This window comes from Tamandua tetradactyla, chromosome 8 (assembly GCF_023851605.1).
Source record: "Tamandua tetradactyla isolate mTamTet1 chromosome 8, mTamTet1.pri, whole genome shotgun sequence".
In the NCBI taxonomy this organism is placed as follows: Eukaryota; Metazoa; Chordata; class Mammalia; order Pilosa; family Myrmecophagidae; genus Tamandua; species Tamandua tetradactyla.
Genome location: NC_135334.1, coordinates 88,428,245 through 88,442,063, shown reverse-complemented (window position 1 = coordinate 88,442,063; position 13,819 = coordinate 88,428,245). Strand labels below are relative to the sequence as shown.

The 13,819-nt window shown below is 44.0% G+C and overlaps 1 pseudogene; it reads left to right on the top strand.

Moving 5' to 3' along the window:
- Positions 1 to 9,685: 9,685 nt before the first annotated feature.
- Positions 9,686 to 10,571, top strand: LOC143643662 (RAD9, HUS1, RAD1-interacting nuclear orphan protein 1 pseudogene; annotated as a pseudogene).
- Positions 10,572 to 13,819: the final 3,248 nt, after the last annotated feature.

The following is a 13,819-nucleotide window of genomic DNA, read 5'->3' as shown; positions in this document are numbered from 1 at the left end:
GTTAATATACTCTAGGATCCAACAGGCATGTTTTTTCATGGCCCCCCACCCCCACCCCCCAGGCTTTAGCCCATGCAGATTCCTCTGGCATACCTTTTTCCATAGGCCAACACCCCAGCTTCGTGCTCTAATTTTCCTTTAACTTGCTGATATCATATCATTTCCTCTGTCAGCTTTACTTACCTACCAAGTCACACTCTTTCACCCACCCATTGCAGAGGTAGTGACTTCTTTCATGTGCTTCTGTAACATTTTCTAGATACAGCTGCTATTACTTATTTCACTGCATTTGTACTTATAAATGGTTTATTCATTTATTCATTCAGAAATTATTTACTGAGAAGCTGCTATACACCAGGCACTGGAGATAGAGTGATGACCAGAGTCCCTGCTTTCAAGGAGCTTGTGTGTGTGTGTGTGTGTGTGTGTGTGTGTGTGTTGTGTGTGTGAACAGACAATATGCAAGTACACAAACACAAATACATAATTTTTTTTTTTCTTTTTGGTGCTTGGGCAGGTTCCGGGAATCGAACCCAGGTCTCTGGTATGGCAGGCCAGAATTCTGTCACTGAGCCACCATTGTACCACCCACAGATATATAATTTAATGTCAGATAAAAAAGGAAAAAGAGATTGAGAGAGAATGGGGCACATTTTAGCTAGGTTGGTTGCAGAAGACAATTTTGGTCAAGTGACATTCGAACAGAGATTTGAATGAAGTGGGAGAATGAGCCAAGCCAACATCTAGGGGAAGAGTTTCAGGAAGAGGGAATGGAATGCAGGTGCCCTGAGGCTCTTAAGAGGGAAGCAGGAAGAACTGCAAGAAGTGATGTGGCTGGAAAGAAATGAGTGTGAGGGAAAGTGCCAGGAGACAAGGTCTGAGAAGAAACAAAGGAGCAGGCATAGCATATTGGTTCTTCCAGAACATATCGAGGCCTCCGAAGTTTATTCTGAGTGAGATAAGAAGTCATTCAATGAATTTTGAACAGAGGGTGACATAATCTGCTTCATGCTTTAGAAGCATCCTACTTGCTTCTGTTTGGGAATAGGCTATAAGGACAGATGAGAGAGGGAGCAGGAGGACCAGGTATCACAATACACCTGGCAAAAATGATGGCATCGACCAGGGTGTTGGCAGTGGCAGTGGCAGTGGCAGTGGAGAGGTGAGGAGAGGTGGAATTTGTGATTTGTTATGAAGATAGAGACAATAAGATTTCCTGATGGACTGCATGTGGGGAGAAAGAGAAAGAGTCAGTCAAGGGTGAGTGCAAGATAATTGCGATTTATTTATGTTTGTATGTATGTATGTATGTATTTTGCATGGGCAGGCACTGGGAACAGAACCTGGGTCTCAGGCATGGCAGGTGACAACTCTGCCTGCTGAGCCACCATGGCCCACCCATGATAACTGCATTTTTTTTTTTTTTTTTTTTTTAATTTTTTTTTTTAAAGGAAAGACAGAGAGAAGGAAGGAAGGATAGAAGGAAGGAAGGAAGGAAGAAAGGGAAACATTTTTAAACATTTTCTTGTTTTATTGTATTCTGTTTCTCCGTTTTTGTTACATGGGCTGGGGCCGGGAATCGAACCGAGGTCCTCCGGCATAGCAGGCAAGCACTTTGCCCGCTGAGCCACCGCGGCCCGCCCTGATAACTGCATTTTAACAAGCAACTCACATGTCATTATCTCCTTCTAGATCAGTAGTCTTAACACCTCTGTGGCCACCACCAAACAGCTTTTCTTAAATTTGCATGCCTTCAAGAATCTGATAAGGGCAATAGATTACCTCCTTGGAAAATTCACTGTGTGCATAAACAACTTAGTCTACAGTTTCAGGGGGGTCACAGACCCTTCAAAGCTCATCCCCAGATCCTGGGATCAGAGCCTCTGCCTTAATCCACCAGCTCCCTGAAAGCAGGCCAGGCCTTGATCATCTTCATTTCCCAAGCAAAAAACCCACATATAGATGCTGCTCGGCAGACGTGACTGAATGAATGAACGAAACACAGCTACTTCTTTATTTTAACACTTTATTTGCCCTGACAACAATGAAACATGTTCCTATTAACACCCCTACTAGTAAATGCAGCTTTTATTACAAATAAAGTAATAATCAAGCCAAATTGACAAACAAAAAAGCCGGGGAGTGGGAAGAAGGAAAAATGAGTCAAGGGAATTACAACAGAAAAGCATTTTTGAAAAAAACATTCCTTTCAGAATGTGTTGGTGGAAATACACCAGGGAGGAAAACCATGTGAGTAAAAATGTCATCATCCTACTGGTAAGGTTGGGACATTTCCCACCTCTGCTGCAGGCGAAGGGAGTGGCTTGCTCAGAATTTCTGCACAAAGAGAGAGATTCTGGGGTCCTGGCTGCTGCCACACCGGGGCTGGGCACATGGAGGGAGGGAGCCTTTCTATACAGAGGTGTGTCCTCAGCTCAGAGCCCACCTGACAACTGACAGAGAACAGCATGTTGGCCAAAAGGCCCAAAAAAACAAAGATGCCCACTAATCCCAGAAGCAAGCCAGTTTGACATTTTCACCTGTACTCCGGGGGAGCCACAAAATTAACCCAGTCGTGAGGACAAGCTGTCACACTAAACAAGGGGCCTCTCCCAGAGGGTGCCCAGAGGATATTGTCTGGACAATGGCCTTTCTCCTTGTGCATTTAACAGGAGCTTTATTTAGCAGTTGAAGAAATTCAAGAGGAAGTCTTCATCTCCTTTTAACTTCTTTTAACAAAGGAGTCGGAAACCATAAAAATAAAAGCCGCTCTGGATTGTGCAAATTGGGCTGATTACTGCTGACTCCACCCATTTGAACATAACCAAACATAATTCAAATTTAGCAGACAGTGATTGAATCTGGCCCTGACCCATACCGTATTTCCTTTCATGCAGCAGTGACCGTGAAGCTGGTCTCTGCTTCTTCACAGCTGAAGCCTGTGGGGCACAGAAACTAGCACGCTGTAGAGAGTGGTAGAGCGAGACCTGGAACCCAGATGTGGCTGACCTCAAACCCAGCACTCTCACATGTTCTCCCCGAGAGAAACACAACGAGTCTCCTTTGTCCTGTGAGTCAGGGAGGAGGGTGGGAAGGGCTGCGTGCTCACCCTTCCTCCTGGTTACACACCCTGCAGAATTCCATGTCCCAGGCCCGGGAGAGAGCCAGCTTCCGGAGGGTGGCTGCAGAGAGCCTGGGCTCTGCTGGCGGTTCCTGCTGGAGGAGTCAGCCGGGAATATGGTGCAATTTGGGGACAGAGAATTTTCTCCGCCTTCCCCTTCTCTGAGATGACGTGACTGGCCCGGCAGAGACACAACAGTCAGAAAAGATTTCATTACAGTCTTGGTCATTTCCACACTTCTGCATGGGAGGTCCAAGGATTGGTTATAATTTCAGTCTTTATTTTCCAGACTTTGCTGTTTCGCCTCCAAGTATAAAAAGCCAGTGCGGACTTCTTTTATGATGCACAGCAAAAAAACAAGACAAGGGGGTATGGGGGAGAGAAGGCGGCCTGAGTTTCTAATGTGTGATTTCTGAGCTTCTTACAGAAATGCGAGGAGCCGAGCTTCCACATGGGGGAGGGAGGGGAGACCTTAAGAGGCTCTTGATAGGAAATAGACTGGCACTTGTCATCTACCCAATGGCTTCTAATCCTCTTTCATGAGCTGCAATCCCCTCGAACTGGATTATAAAATTCCTCCTGGTAGAGACACTTCGCTTGAAAATGCAAAGCCCTTGATTGTGGAAGAAAACAGACACTGATTTGAAATGTTCACCTTGGGAAAGATGTGGGTAGAAAGAAGTCTTAAAATCCTGCCTTTTGAACCTTTAGCACGCGAAGCGTGATGTACACTGAGGTCTCAAGACAAAGGGCACCCATCTCCCGAACCCTCTTCAAGCCAGTCCGGGTCACAGAGGATGATGATTTCAATTTGTTAGAAAAAAAACTTTAAGCATTCAACAATGGGAAAAGAAAAGCTCTTTTAGAAGCCAAAGAGCCCTTATAAATGACCCATTAATCAAATCCAAGCGTCTCTCAATGCAGGGATAATTGCTTGTAACTGTTTTGTGACCTGGAATTAGATTGACAAATGTCAGATCACAGCTCAGGGAAAAGATTGGAGATTAACTAGCAGGTGCAAAAGAGTGGGGGACAGGCGGAGAGCAGTTGCTTCAAAGTACATTTTCTCGCTGATCTCAGGTTCCTCTCTTGAGCAACTTGAGAGCTTTTCCTAGACCTGCTTCCCAACTCTGGCCTGTTTCAGTCGTCTCCGCCTCTCTGAGTTGGCATGCATTTTTGCCTCTTGTCTTGAAGTGTGATGATAGCATACCTGGGTTTCCTGAATGCACGCAACATGAGCTCCAGGGCTAGAGGAGAACCCCGGGACTCTGCTGTGGCTAGGGGTGGGATAGTTGGGTCTGGGAAGTGCTGACCTTAGTTAGAAGCAGAAAGGAATTCCTTGTCCAGCCCGGCCTGCTCTTCCATCCCACCCCGGGCCAGCTCCAGGGCTCTGCTCATGGGATACCACTAAGTGTTTCAGCACTCAGCAGTGGTAACTGAGATATACTGCTGTTTAATCACTTTGTGTTTAATACTGGTCAGGTTTTATAAAGATCTGGGGATTTTCTGCTTTCTTCACTCAGCTGTGCTAGTTAGTTGCCTGTGAAATCTGTGGCTGCTTCCAAACTCTTAGGAGTCTTTGGACCACAAGGAAACAGAAATTGTGAATGCCAAGGAATAGAGGGGTGAAAGGGATCTTGTACTCCCCTTATTTCCTATCAAAATCAATGCTTATGACTCCCCAGCCTTCCCCACACTGCTTCCAGGTCCCTGTCTCAGACCCTAGAGCTGGTAGAACTTCTCAGTAAACAGCTGATTTCATGGGCCCACAGTGACACAACTTTCTCCAGGCTCATCTGGGATAGGAATGAACAGTTTCCTCCTGTTTCTCAAAAACTCAGAAGGCAAGCAAGCAAGATTTCTAAACTTAGAAGGGCTTCAAACAGGGAATTTGCTGTCATTATCATTTCTCTTCCCTGAAAGCATATATGTAGGCTTTCTCTGGGAACAATGCACAGAACTGCTTGTAACGGTTTAGAAACCATGGTGTCTCCTTCCTAGGAGAAGGAAAACATTATGGGGCCAAGAAAGGGATCCCAGACCCTAGTGTGGGGAGATTCTCAGAGTTGCCAACTCAAATGCTGAAATGGGAAAAGACAGATAAGGAACATGGTTTTAATTCTATTTATTCATTTATTTTTAAATATTCTTGTTGTTTACTTAGGTTTCAGCCAGAATCTGGCTTTTTGCTGTCAATCACACACTTAATTCCTAGCATGACCCTGCCTAAACAAACTTCCTGTGACCTCAGCCCATCAGCCCCCAAATCAGGGCTGGCCTCTATACTCCATTTCAGTCTGATGTTGCTGGGTTCCCTGAGAAGGCAGTTCCTGAGACAGAGACGTTTACTGGGACTATAGCATGACAGAAGACAGGAGGGTTAATCTCACTTTAAAGCACACAGTAAATGTGTACTGCTGTCCATTCCAAGGCATTGTGAGCTGTTGCTGTTACTCTTCGTACAGGGATAGAAGAGAACATATCTGTCAGACCAATGGTTGCATACCATGTACCTGAGGCCAGGTAAATCTTCTCTAGCAAAGATGCCACAACTGACACAGTGGTTGCAGTTGGAACCACACTCAATAGAGCTGTAATCTACTGTCATCCTCCAGGGTCCATCTGTCTTTTGTCAGGACTAGGCTGGTGAAGTAAATGAAGATTTCATGGTGAGGATTCTCCCGCATCCTTTAGGTCTTTAACAGTAGCACTAATCTCTGCCACTTCCCCATAAATTTCCTTCATTTTTAATGAAATTTTAATGAATAGACCATCCATTTATATGATACAAAATTAAGAAGATAGAAAGAATACTCAGTGAAAACTAAGTCTCTTTTCCCTCTTGTAAGCCCTGAAACAAAAGTGATTAAAAGAGGAGATCAGAGAAAGGAGAAAAGAGACAGACACTCGGCTCAAGAGCAGATGTAAGACTGTGTGTGATGAGGGAGGCTGGCTGAGATCTGGCCATCGCAAAAGAATGGAGGGAGCTGGAATAACTGCCTTTTGAAGGAGGAGCAGGCAAGACTTGATGGGCAATGAGGGGTAAGGGGGATGGAGGGGAAGGATGGGGACACCATGAATGGAGAATCAGTATGGGAGGAAAACTGAGCGTGAATGAAAAGTAGAATGGAGATCTAGTATAATGAAAATTGTGAGGTTCTGACAAGTGCAAAGGAGGGAGGAGAGGAGAACAGCACTCTGGAATTTGGATGCAGATGGAGCCTTTGCAGGGTTTTGAAGCTCAGGTAGGTTGGTCCACATGGATGGACATGAGAAGGAGGGGATTCTGGAATATGGGATCAAAGGGTCAAAGATGAGGTGGTCGCACTGTAGGTCAATGAAGAAGATGTCTGATCATAGGGAGAGTTGATATCTCACAATGTACAGAAAAATGGAGTTGGACCCATTAGGATTGGATCGTATTATAGAGAGCTTTGAAACCTTGCCCAGAGATGTCTGGACTTGAGGTGAGACCCATTAACAAATTTGGGTGCATGAGGAACATAAAGAAAGTGGTTCCTAATGAGGTTTTGCTTCCATCCATCTAGTGAACTCTTATTAAGATTTTCCTTGGTGAAGCCTTTTATTCCTCCCTCCAAAAGTTAAACCTTACTCCTGTGCTTTCTACATACATCTGTTTTCTTCTGGTCCATCATGTTACCATTATTTATCTACTAGAATGCTTTTCTTATTTCTCATTTTCATGTTTCTGGCACCACCAATAATAATAGCAGTAGCAATAATTGTTATTATTTATCAAGTGCTTATATGGACCAGTCATTGTTTTATGTATCTTACAAATATTATCTCATTAAATCCCAATAACCCTATGAAATAGATGTCTACCATTAGCCCCACTTAACAGATGAGAATTTCTGCCCCAGGTCCTGTTGCTGGAGGGTAGGGGTCCTAAACCGTTTAACTGCAGAGCCGACACTGTGACCACTAAACCACACTGTCTTAATAGCAATGTTAACATTTGGGGGACATTTGAGGGGCACTAGGAACTATGCAAAGTATTTTACATGTAATAGGTCATATAATTCCTCAACACCCTTAGGAGGTAATTTTCATTATTGACCTCTTTTTCTGATGAGAAGACAGAGTCTTAAATCTGGATCTACATCCCAAGGCTCTTAGACACTGTTCTATACTGCTCTCCAGGACCTGGTACATGCTCATTAGATATTTATGGGATAAATAAATGAACAAAATAGAGAAGGTAGGAAAGGGTGAAGGAAGGAATAAGGAAATGAGCGAGGAAGTGATGGAGAAAGAAAAGGAAGGAGGAGGGATGAAATAAAAATACTTCAAACAGGACAGTAAACTCAGCTATCTCAAAGTCAGTCAGTTTCTGTACTCTAAATATTACATTATGTAAATATCTTGAAAGATGACTTTGGGAGTAAAACCCATAAACCAAAGAAAGTCTCACTAATGGAGAAACTTGAAAGCATCTCAAGAAGATGGAGAAACGCTCACCAGGTGATAGAGCTTCCCAGAGCCCAGATGGATAAGCCAGCAATGGATTTACTCATCTGAGTCTCAGCACAGTTTCTTGGAAAAGCAAATTATAATGAGTTCTGGTTAATTAAAATCACTCACACCTGAGAGTTACCTACCTTTGAAGCATTAACTTATATTTGAATGGCCTTAAGGGGTACAAATGATCTCTTTTCTTATTCTGTGACCCAAAATGACCCTCAAGATAAATGAAAATTCAAATTATTTCCTTTTTTTTTTTCCAGTGGGGAAGGGGAAGGATGGTTTTGGTTCTATAAATGCCATGTGTGTGTTCTCTGGTTCTTTGTTGCTGTCTACCTCAGAAAGGGTCAGATTTTCTGTAGACTAGGCAGCCCTACCAGAGGTTATTTCCTTGGGCTTATTCAGCACACCCTGTGGATTTTTCTGCTACAGACAGAAAGACCTCAGTTTAGTGTCTTGATGGTAACTATATTTTCCAATCCCCAAACAGGGGCATGGCTTCTGACCCAGGACTAAATTTGGCTTTATAACTATAGTCATGTGAACATTTCACCATTGTACAGAAATGCCATCCTTTGCCATTAGCCATTTTATGAATTACCTTTATGGAAGATAAATGGCAGGATGTCAGCACCACCAGGGATACAGTGGCACATGGTTTTCTGACCCTTCGCTTTGGAGTCAGTGGTCTTTGAGGGCAGGAGGGTCCTGTTCCAGGGCCTTGGTGATGAGACACTGCCCAAGAATCTCGTGGTTAATGAGCTTCGCCTTGGGCCACTGCTGGCCTCCCAGGCAGTGAGTCGGCTGCCGGCTGTCACTCCATCCAGCCAGGCCATGGAGCTGCAGGGACCTCCCCAGGCCCAGCGCTGCAGCCACAGAGCTAGAATGCTGCAGGGAAGCCTGCTCAGCCCAGCCTGCTCCAGCATCCCTTCCCTCCGGTGCTTGTTGGGGAAGCTATTTGAGAGTTGCACACCTTGACTGGAATTCAGGGCTTTGTTAGGGAGCCCCTCGTCACACCCACAGTACCCCACCCCTCCCAGTGGAGGCATGCTCATTCTGGAAGGGGACTCTCCTGCCTGCAGTCTTTCTTTGAAGAACTCCAGAGAGTTCACTGAATTGACTTCCTTTGTCCTTCACATGGTTTTAGTCAGTGTTAATGAGTAGAATCTCATCCTGCTTCCTTTTCTGATTTGAAGTACACCCACTAGTTTCTCCCTTCAAACTCTTTGTTTTTCAACTCCTGCTTGCAGCTATTGGATCTTGTGCTCTTTACTCTTACATGGTCACACTGGATGGGGTGAGAGGGAGGGACGTTATGGTCACTGAAACTTACTGTGTGCCAGGCACCATGCCAGGAGTGATTACATTTAATCTTCATCAGAGACCTCCAAGGTGGGAATTATTATCCCATTTTCTGGATGAAGAAACTGAGGGCCAGACAAATTATGTAACTCGCTGAAGATCACAAAGCTGGTAAGCAGCAAAATCAGGATTCAAACCAGAGCCCCTATTATTCCTTAATCCCAGAAAATTCTACTAAGCAGCACATCACTGGGGATGTTGGCTAAGGGGATCTCTATTCTTCACACTGTTTTCGGTTTTTGTTTTGTCTTGTTTACAAAAAACCTTCCCAAAGCCCCTCATTTTAGGAAACCACATAGTCAACATGACCCTGGCCTTTGCCATGGGGTGATTTTTGGCAATGTGATGGCACAGCATTACAAATGAAGTCAGGGCACAGTCATTCTCTTGGCTAAGGTGCCTGCATGAGGGGCTGTGCTTTCTCAGGCCTCTAAGCCTTTTTTGGTGCACTTCCTTCTACTTGGAACAACCTTCCCCCACTGCTCTGAATGACAACATCCCTCAAGAACCAACTCAAATGCCCCTCTCTGAGAAGACATGTGCCCTCCCCAACCCACTGTGGTGCTGCTGATCATGCTCCTATCATGCTGAATTACTGCCTGTCTTCCCCAGGGGGCCAGCAGTCCCCTACCCAGTGGCAGAACTCACTGGTGTGTTGTACTTGAGCCTGAATTGTGTTGTAAGTCATTTGCACTATTAAGAGTACAAGGGGAGAGGATCGGCAGCCGGGAGCAGCCGGGCGGGCATGGGTTGGAATTGGAGCATGTCACCCCACCTGATTGCAACCAGCATCATGTGGTTGCCAACTGTTCTGCATTCGTCTGTTGATGCCGCCCAGAAAAAAACGCCGCCAACGATCCCAGAAAGCTCCACTGCTATTCCAGCAACAACCACTGGAGGGCCCCAAACACCACTCTGGATCCCCACAGCTTCCCATCACCCATACTAAACGGGTGCCCAGCAAGCCTATTGATCACAGCACCATCACTTCCTGGATATTGCCTGAGTTTGACATGACAGCAGAAAGCTGGTATCCAGTCAACCAGAAATGTCATCACCAAGACCAGGCAAGACATTCAAGTTGCAAATCTGCCGCCTCCAAGTTTCCATAACTAATCTTTGAGAGTCCACAGTCTTCTTCCAGTTCAGTGACACTGGAGATCCCCTTAAGCAAGAAGGGCCCTAGTCAACTGGCAAAGGACATTTCTGGAAGGCCCTTAGTTCCAATGCTCAGCCCCCAAAGTAGTAGGGAACTGTCAGTGCATGCACTTCAAAGTCCAAGTTATGTGTTCATTTCACCTGATATCCAGACCCCAGAGTCATCTGTGAAAAAACCCATTCACCCAGATCAGAGGAAGAACAGCCTTCCAAGCTGCTCCCTTCACTCTAGTACTCCCAAGAATGAAGGGCCTGGACCTGCTCTGGTTAAAGACACTCCTGAAGAGAAGTATGGCATAAAGGTCACTTGGAGGAGACGGAAACACCTATTTGCTTACCTCAGGGACAGAGGAAAGCTGAGCAGAAGCCAGTTCCTTGTGAAAAACTGACTTATCAGATAACAGTCTCTTTATTAAGAAACACAAGAAATTGCTGGTTTTCATAGAGTTGCTAAAGTCACTTTTCTGACTCACAGGAGAGTACATCAATAGAATAAAATGGAAATAACACCAAATTAAAAAATAACTTTAACTGGAGCCCTGTAACCAAAAGGAAATTAAACTCCCTGATTAGCTTTTTAAAATACCTTGTTTCATAAACAGTTGGATTTAGTGCCATAAACAGTTTACTTCATATTTTTCTTATATTAACTGTTAAAATTAATTTTAAAATGGCTTTTAACTTTAAAATATATGTAAATAAATGGTTGCAGAAAGTTTTCAGGAAAAAAAAAGAGTACAAGGACCACAGTTTTCAAATGAACTGTCTTTGCTATAAATTGGACTGGGTTCAGAAGGTCATTCTTACAATGTCATGTTCACTCTCTTGCATGTTTTCCTGAGTGGGTGAGAAAGGGGAAGGGTTGCAGCTAACTTGCTGACAATTGTTCTGAGTGTTGAAAAACATTTTTTTAAAGGGATTGACACATCTTGAAATTCATTAATGAGGTGTGGATAATCCATGAGGCAGGCAGGTGTTGCATAGAGGAGTGTGTGTGTGTGTGTGAGTGTATGTGTATGTGTAGGTAGTTGGGGACAGGAAGCTTTTCATAGTCATACACTAAAAAAGTACACCTGGGTGAGAGCAGCAATTATTCACACCATGTTGAAGGCTAACTCTGACAAAGATGGAAAAAAGTGGAAAATACTTAATGCAATATTAAGAGGGGGAAAAAAGGTAGAATCGCAAACTATGTACATTCTGATTAAATGTCAATGCAGGATTTTCACAGGGAGGCAGGGAAAGACTGTGGCATAGGAAAGTGTGGAATTGAGTTAGTTCTCTAGAGTACCTAGTAAATAGCCAGCAACTGTCTGAAACAACTGTTTGGGTGACATCTGTGACTGGACACACATCATAAACCAGTCTGGAACAGGTGAAAGGGCTGAGGCCACAGCACAGAACTGTAAATAAAGCCCCTGACCTGTGGAGACTGGCACAGGAGGCGGCTGGAGACACTTCCTGGTGGGAAAAGGAAGCAGACTCTTCTAGGAGCAAGGGAAGGTAGTTCAACCAAGCTCCAAGTTGTAGCTTAAATTAACAAGTCTGGACTGGTGAATACAAGCACTGAGCACAGATAAACCCAGAGAAAGCAGGAAAGTAACCCTGAGGTCTCACTCTCCTAGCAGAGAAGAGAATGGAAAAGAACAAAACAAAGCAAAGCAAAAAAAACAGAGGCTTCTGGAGTCAGCTGAGCTCAGAATACTAGAAAAGGGCTATGGCCTTTTATAGAGCTGGGTACCAACTCTGGCTTTTGACTGGTGAACCTTGGGGGCTGGGGCCTGTCTCTGAAAAGAGATTTTATTTTATTTTTTCCCCCTTTATTTTTTCTCTCCTTTTTAAAGTATTTAAGTAGAGAAAACCTCGAGCATTTTCAATTGTCAGTGCTGACCCAGGCAAGGGCAGAGTAAAGAGACATCTGATAGACAAAGTAGCAAGTCGAGTAAAGGAGCAAATTCTCTAAAGAGCATACCTTCTCCCAATAAAAAGGGGAGGCTGGGCCCAGCTCAAGTGCTGGATCTCCTTCAGAGAATTCAGACCCCGAGGGCTAGGTATTGGAAACAGCTTAAGCCCACCTCCTGCTTCAGCCTCTGTCTCAGCCCTGGCCCTGGTAGGCTGAAAACTAAAGGCTCCACATCACTTTATACCACCGATGGGCAGCTGCGGGCTGTCATGCACAACCTGCTGGGCAGGACAGGAAAAGCACAGAGTCTAGAGGCTCCATAGGAAAGTCAGACCTACTGGGTCTCATTCTCAGGGAAACCTGATACAAATTACACCCTCCTCCTAAGACCTGGGCCTGCCTTGTCTGGGGAAATCTGCTTAGGGTCAATCATACCTGGGGATACGCTCTTTAAAAAAGATTCCATATACAAGAGCTGAAAAATTCTGAACAGTTAAACAGAAGCTATGCTAAAAGTCTAGAATAAGTTGGACTGAATGTCACAAAACAGCAAAGCCAACCAACAAGAAAACCCTGAGTAAAAAAGTGAAAATGACTTCCAGAATAAACCAATCAAGGAAACCAGATGCCGAGACACCAACAAAACATTATGAGTCATACTAGGAAAATACAAAGATATGACCACTCAAAGGAACAAACTAACACTTCAAATGAGATACAGGTGGTGAAGCAACTCATGAATGTTCAATCAAACATGTAAATCAAGTCAAAAATCAAATCAATGAGGTGAGAGATGGGATAGCAAAAGAGCTGAAGGATATAAAGAAGACATTTGGTGACCATAAAAAACTTAAAAGCTTGAAAAGCAAATGGCTGAACTTATGGAAATGAAAAGCACAATAGAAGAGATGAAAAACAGAACAGCAGATCTGAGAGGATTAGTGAACTAAAGGATAAGATCTCTGATATCCTACACACAAAAGAACAGATAGAGAAGAGAATGGAAAAATATGAGCAGGGTGTCAAGGAATGAAATGGCAGCATGAAGAACTAAATATACAGAGAAGGAGAAGAGAAGGAAAAAAGGGCAGAAATAATAATGGAGGAAATTATCACTGAAAATTTCCCATCTCCTATGAAAAACATACAACTACTGAGCCAAGAAGCACAGCATACCCCAAACAGAATGGATCTTCATAGACTTACTCCAAGACAAATTACTATCAGATTGTCAAATATCAAAAGACAGAGAATTCTAAAAGCAGCAAGAGAAAAGTGACCCATCATATAAGGGAAGCTCAATAAGACTATGAGCTTCAATAAGAAACCATGGATGTGAGAAGGCAGTACTATGATATATTTAAGATTCTGAAAGAGAAAAACTGCCAACCAAGAATTCAATGTCCAGCAAAACTGTCCTTCAAAAATGAGGGAGAGGGCGGTGTGACAGTGGCTCAGTGGCAGAATTCTTGCCTGTCACGCTGGAGATCCAGGATGGGCGCCTGCCCATGCAAAAAAAAAAAAAAATGAGGGAGAGTTTAAAATATTTTCAGACGAACAGTTACTGAGAGTGTTTGTGAATAAGAGATTGGCTCTATAAGAAATACTTAAGGGAACACCACAGGTAGATAAGAAAAGATAGGAGATTGGTCTGGAGAAGAGTGTAGAAATGAAGACTATTGTAGCGTGAAAACCAGGAACGAGGCCACAGGCCTCCAGGAACATTCCGCAAAGTTAGAACAGGCTGAGACTAAGGATCCGCAGTTTCGGGAAGCAGGTTTTATTAGCTC